Below are 7,424 nucleotides of genomic sequence, written 5' to 3'. Positions count from 1 at the left end.
ACCATGGAGGGCTTCTACATCAACACCATAGCCTCTCCGATGACTTGTGAATAGTTTTACCATAGACCTTCGGGTTCATAGTTATTAGCTAGATGGCTTCTTCTCTCTTTTTGGATCTCAATACCATGTTCTCCCCCTCTCTTGTAAAGATCTATTTGATGTAACTCTTTTTGTGGTGTGTTTGTCGAGATCCGATGAATTGTGGGTTTATGATCAAGTTTATCTATGAGAAATATTTGAATCTTCTCTGAATTCTTTTATGTATGATTGAGTTATCTTTGCAAGTCTCTTCGAATTATCAGTTTGGTTTGGCCTACTAGATTGATCTTTCTTGCCATGGGAGAAGTGCTTAGCTTTGGGTTCAATCTTGTGGTGTCCTTTCCCAGTGACAGCAGGGGCAGCAAGGCACATATTGTATTGTTGCCATCAAGGATAAAAAGAAGGGTTTTATATCATATTGCTTGAGTTTATCCCTCTACATCATGTCATCTATCTTAATGCGTTACTCTGTTCTTATGAACTTAATACTCTAGATGCATGCTGGATAGCGGTCGATGTGTGCAGTAGTAGTAGTAGATGCAGGCAGGAGTCGGTCTACTTGTCACGGACGTGATGCCTATATACATGATCATGCCTAGATAATCTCATAATTATTCACTTTTCTATCAATTGCTCGGCAGTAATTTGTTCACCCACCGTAATACTTATGCTATCTTGAGAGAAGCCAGTAGTGAAACCTATGGCCCCCGGGTCTATCTTTTATCATATAAGCTTTCAATCTACTTTTATTTGCATCTTTACTTTTCGCATCTATATTATAAAATACCAAAAATATGTTTATCTTATCATATTATCTCTATCAGATCTCACTTTCGCAAGTGGCCGTGAAGGGATTGACAACCCCTTTATTGCGTTGGTTGCGTGTTCTTTGTTTGTTTGTGTAGGTGCGTGAGACTTATGAGGAGCCTCCTCCTGGATTGATTCCTTGGTTCTCAAAAACTGAGGGAAATACTTATGCTACTATTGCTGCATCACCCTTTCCTCTTCAAGGAAAACCAAGGCAAGCTCAAGACGTAGCAGGCATGCAGATCTTCGTGGATGCTCTACCGTCGTGCCAACACAGCAGCTAGTTAGCCAGTGTGGCACTGCATGCCTCGTCAGCCTGGACGCATGTCGAAGCAAGGAGGAGAGGTGATGGACGGGATGGTGTCGGTGTACAAAAGTAGGGGCTTTCCTTTTGACCCATCTACTTGTGCACGGGCAGTCAGAGCCATGCACCGTGGCCACACATAGTAGGGCAAAAGAGGGAAGCCGGAGAAAAGCCGAAGGGACGAGATAAACAAGGAAACATCAAGGACCAAGGCCACAAAGTGCAGACGGGCGAAGCATGTTTCCCCGGCAAGGCCCTTGCCGGGGTAGCCTCTGTAGCCCCGGCAAGCCCCTTGTCGGGGCAGCTTGCCCACACCGGCGGAGCAAGCCACCCTTGAACCCACGGTTTCAATTTTCAATAACCACGTTCGACTGGGGCTCGGAAGGCACCTCCATGGTGGCATGCAGATCTTTCTGAAGACAAGGAACACTTAAGATCAGATGAGGATTGGAGGGCAACACTCCCCGTCAAGATCCTTACCGAACAAACCCACAAGACCCCCGGCAAGATCCTTGCCAGGGACACCAGCGCACCACGGCAGGACCCTTGCCGGGCCACCCGGTAAGACCCTTGCCGGGCCACCCGACAAGACCCTTGCCGGAGGCGACAACAGGGCCACTGCCAGGCCTGCACCAACCAACTCCCTGCCGGCGTTCGCATGCAGCTACCAGCCCAACCAGCTGGACAGACACCTGCTGATACGTCCATTTTGCATCATGCTTTTATATCAATATTTATTGCATTATGGGCTATTATTACACATTATATCTCAATACTTATGGATGTTCTCTCTTATTTTACAAGGTTTACCATGAAGAGGGGGAATGCCGGCAGCTGGAATTCTGGATGGAAAAGGAGCAAACATTGGAAACCTATTCTTCACAACTCCAAAAGTCCTGAAACTCCACGAAACAACCTTTTGGATTTAATAAGAATTTATGAGCGAAAGAAATAGGCCAGGGGCCCACACCCTGTCCAGGAGACAGGAGGGCGCCCCCCCCCTATAGGGCGCGGCCCCCTATCTCCTGGGCCCCCTGGTGGGCCTCCGGCGTCCATCTTCTGCTATATCATCACTTTCACCATGGAAAAAATTGTGGGCAAGCTTACGGGATGAAACTCCGCCGCCACGAGGCGTAACCTTGGCGGAATCAATCTAGGGCTCTAGCGGAGCTGTTCTGCCGGGGACACTTCCCTCCGGGAGGGGGAAATCATCACCAACATCATCACCAACGATCCTCTCATCTGGAGGGATTCAATCTCCATCAACATCTTCACCGGCACCATCTCCTCTCAAAACCCTAGTTCATCACTTGTATCCAATCTTGTATCAAAACAACAAATTGGTACCGGTGGGTTGCTAGTAGTGTTGATTACTCCTTGTAGTTGATGCTATTTGGTTTACTTGGTGGAAGATCATATGTTCAGATCCTTTATGCATATTATTACCCCTCTGATTATGAACATGAATATGCTTTGTGAGTAGTTACTTTTGTTCCTGAGGACATGGTTGAAGTCTTGCTATTAGTAGTCATGTGAATTTGGTAATTGTTCGATATTTTGATGAGATGTATGTTGTCTATCCTCTAGTGGTGTTATGTGAACGTCGACTACATGACACTTCAGCATTATTTGGGCCTAGAGGAAGGCATAGGGAAGTAATAAGTAGATGATGGGTTGCTAGAGTGACAGAAGCTTAAACCCTAGTTTATGCGTTGCTTCGTTAGGGGTTGATATGGACCCATATGTTTAATGTTGTGGTTAGGTTTACCTTAATACTCATTTTTGTAGTTGGGGATGCTCAATAGGGGTTAATCATAAGTGGGATGCTTGTCCATGTTAGGGCAGTACCCAAGTACCGATCCACCCACATATCAAATTATCAAAGTACCGAACGCGAATCTTATGAACATGATGAAAACTAGCTTGACGATAATTCCCAATGTGTCCTCGGGAGCTCCTTCTTCATTATTAGAATTTGTCTAGGCTTATCCTTTGCTACATAAAGGATTGGGCCACCTTGCTGCATTTTATTTACTTTATATACTTTTTGCTCATTACTATTTATCTTATCACAAAACTATCTATCACCTACTATTTCAGTGCTTGCAGAGAAAACCTTACTGAAAACCGCTTATCATTTCCTTCTGCTCCTCGTTTGGTTCGACACTCTTACTTATCGAAAGGACTATGATAGATCCCCTATACTTGTGGGTCATCAAGACTCTTTTCTGGCGCCGTTGCCGGGGAGCGTAGCTCTCTTGGTGAGTGGAACTTGTAAGGAAACATTTATATAGTGTGCTGAAATTTTCTGTTACTTGTCACTATGGAAACTAATCCTTTGAGGGGCTTGTTTGGGGTATCTTCACCCCAACCAGAAGAGCAAAGAGATGCTCCTCAACCTACTGAACTTTATGAAAATATTCACTTTGAGATTCCTTCGGGTATGATAGAAAAACTGCTAGCTAATCCTTTTGCAGGAGACGGAACATTGCATCCCGATTTACACCTTATCTTTGTGGATGAAGTTTGTGGATTATTTAAGCTTGCAGGTATTCCTGATGATGTTGTCAAAAGTAAGGCCTTCCATTTATCTTTGAAGGGAGAGGCAATGACATGGTATAGGCTATGTGATGATACGAGATCTTGGAATTATAAGCGATTGAAGTTGGAATTTCACCAGAAGTTCAATCCTATGCATCTTGTTCATTGTCATCGTAATTACATATATAATTTCTGGCCTCGTGAAGGAGAAAGCATCGCTCAAGCTTGGGGGAGGCTTAAGTCAATGTTATATTCATGCCCCAATCATGATCTCTCTTGGGAAATGATTATTCAGAATTTTTATGCTCGGCTTTCTCTTGATAATTGCAACCTGCTTGATACTTCCCGTGCTAGTTCCTATATGCTGAAGACTATTGATTTCAAATGGGACTTATTGGAAAGAATTAAACGCAACTCTGAAGATTGGGGTTCTGACGATGGTAAGGAGTCAGGTATGACACCTAAGTTCAATTGTGTTAAATATTTTATGGATACCGATGCTTTCCGTGGATTTAGCTCTAAGTATGGACTTGACTCTGAGATAGTAGCTACTTTTTGTGAAACTTTTGCTACTCACGTTGATCTCCCTAATGAAAAGTGGTTTAAATATAATCCTCCTGTTGAAGTGAAAGTAGTTGCACCCATTACAGTCGAAGAAAAGACTATTACATATAGTGATCCTATTATTCCTACTACTTATGTCGAAAATCCTCCTTTTCCTATTAGGATAAAAGATCATGCTAAAGCTTTGATTGTTGTTCGTAAGAGTAATACTAGGACTTATACACCTCCTGAGCAAATTAATGTTGAACCTGGTATTGCTATAATTAAATATCTCTTGGATGAGGACTTAGATGGGCATGTTATCTCTTTCTTGGGTGAAACTGCTAATATTGCTAGACCCGATACTAAGACACATAGACCTGTTGTAGGCATGCCTGTTATTTCTGTTAAAATAGGAGATCATTGTTATCATGGCTTATGTGATATGGGTGCTAGTGCTAGTGCGATACCTTATGATCTTTATAAAGAAATTATGCACGACATTGCACCTGTTGAATTAGAAGACATTGATGTTACTATTAAGCTTGCTAATAGGGACACCATTAAACCTACTGGGATTGTTAGAGATGTTGAAGTTTTGTGTGGGAAGGTTAAATACCCTGCTGATTTTCTTGTTCTTGCTTCCCCACAAGATGATTTTTGTCCCATTATTTTTGGTAGACCCATCTTGAATACTGCTAGTGCTAAGATTAATTGTAAAAGGAAGGTCGTCACTGTTGGCATAAATGGTATGTCTCATGAGTTCAATTTTGCTAAGTTTAGTAGACAACCTCGTGAAAGGGAACCACCTAGTAAAGATGAGATTATTGGTCTCGCTTCCATTGCTGTTCCTCCAACTGATCCGTTAGAAAAATATTTGCTAGACCATGAAAACAATATGTTTATGCAGGAAAGGTAAGAAATAGATGAATTGTTCCTTAAATAGGAACCTATGCTGAAACATAACCTTCCCGTTGAAATTCTTGGGGATCCCCAAGGGTGATCCCATGTTTGAACTCAAACACTTACCTGATAATTTTAAGTATGCTTATCTTGATGAAAAAGAAATATATCCTATTATTATTAGTGCTAACCTTTCAGAGAAAGAAGAAGAAAGATTATTGAAAACTCTGAAGAAGCACAGAGCTACTATTGGATATACTCTGGATGATCTTAAGGGCATTAGTCCCACATTATGTCAACACAAAATTTCAGTGGAGAAAGATGCCAAACCAGTTAGAGATCCTCAAAGAAAATTAAATCCCAAAATGAAGGAAGTGGTAAGAAAGGAGATACTAAAGCTCCTTGAGGCAGGTATTATTTATCCCGTTGCTGATAGTGAATGGGTAAGCCCTGTCCATTGTGTCCCTAAAAAGGGAGGTATTATCATTGTTCCTAATGATAAAGATGAATTGACCCCGCAAAGAATTATTACAGGCTATAGGATGGTAATTGATTTTCGTAGTTAAATAAAGCTACTAAGAAGGATCATTACCCTTTACCTTTTATTGATCAAATGCTAGAAAGTCTATCCAATCACACACATTTTTGCTTTCTAGATGGTTATTCTGGCTTCTCTCAAATACTTGTGTCCGCGAAGAATCAATCTAACACTACTTTTACTTTCCCTTTTGGTACTTTTGCTTATAGACGTATGCCTTTTGGTTTATGTAATGCACCTGCTACCTTTCAAAGATGCATGATGGATATATTTTCTGATTTTTGTGAAAATATTTTTGAGGTATTCATGGATGACTTCTCCATCTATGGATCCTCTTTTGATGATTGTTTGAGCAACCTTGATCGAGTTTTGCAGAGATGCGAAGACACTAGTCTCGTCCTGAATTGGGAAAAGTGTCACTTTATGGTTAATGAAGGCATTGTCTTGGGGCACAAGATCTCCGAGAGAGGTATTGAAGTTGATAAAGCCAAAGTTGATGCTATTGAAAATATGCCATGTCCCAAGGACATAAAAGGTATAAGAAGTTTCCTGGGTCACGCCGGTTTTTATAGGAGGTTCAATAAGGACATTTCTAAAATCTCTAGGCCTCTGACTAATTTATTGCAAAAAGATATTCCCTTTGTCTTTGATGATTATTGTCTAGAAGCATTTGAAACGCTTAAGAAAGCTTTGATCACTGCACCTATTGTTCAGCCACCTGATTGGAATTTAGCTTTTGAAATTATGTGCGATGCTAGTGATTATGCTGTAGGTGTTGTTTTAGGGCAAAGAGTTGATGAGAAATTGAATGTTATCCAGTATGCTAGTAAGACTCTTGATACTGCCCAAAGAAATTATGCTACTACTGAGAAAGAGTTCTTAGCAGTTGTGTTTGCATGTGATAAGTTTAGACCTTATATTGTTGATTCCGAAGTTACTATTCACACTGATCATGGTGCTATTAAATATCTTATGGAAAAGAAAGATGCTAAGCCTAGACTCATTAGATGGGTTCTCTTGCTCCAAGAATTTGACTTGCATATTATTGATAGAAAGGGAGCTAAGAACCCCGTTGCAGACAACTTGTCTAGGTTATAGAATGTTCTTGATGACCCACTGCCTATTAATGATAGTTTTCCTGATGAACAATTAGCGGTTGTCAATGCTTCTCGTACTGCTCCTTGGTATGCTGACTATGCTAATTACGTTGTTGCTAAATATATACCACCTAGTTTCACATACCAGAAAAAGAAAAAGTTCTTTTATGATTTAAGACATTACTTCTGGGATGATCCACACCTTTATAAAGGAGTAGATGGTATTATTAGATGTTGTGTGCCCGAGCATGAATAGGAACAAATTCTATGCAAGTGTCACTCTGAATCCTATGGAGGACACCACGCTGGAGATAGAACTGCACACAAGGTACTACAATCTGGTTTTTATTGGCCTACTCTCTTCAAGGATGCTCGTAAGTTTGTATTATCTTGTGATGAATGTCAAAGAATAGGTGACATTAGTAGATGTCAAGAAATGCCTATGAATTATTCTCTTGTTATTGAACCGTTTGATGTTTGGGGCTTTGATTATATGGGACCTTTTCCTACCTCCAATGGTTATACACATATTTTAGTTGCTTTTGATTACGTTACTAAGTGGGTAGAAGCTATTCGAACTAGTAGTGCTGATCATAACACCTCTATTAAAATGCTTAAGGAAGTTATTTTTCCGAGGTTTGGAGTCCCTAGA

Source organism: Triticum dicoccoides, chromosome 2B (assembly GCF_002162155.2).
Source record: "Triticum dicoccoides isolate Atlit2015 ecotype Zavitan chromosome 2B, WEW_v2.0, whole genome shotgun sequence".
Classification (NCBI taxonomy): Eukaryota; Viridiplantae; Streptophyta; class Magnoliopsida; order Poales; family Poaceae; genus Triticum; species Triticum dicoccoides.
This window is presented reverse-complemented; position numbering follows the sequence as displayed.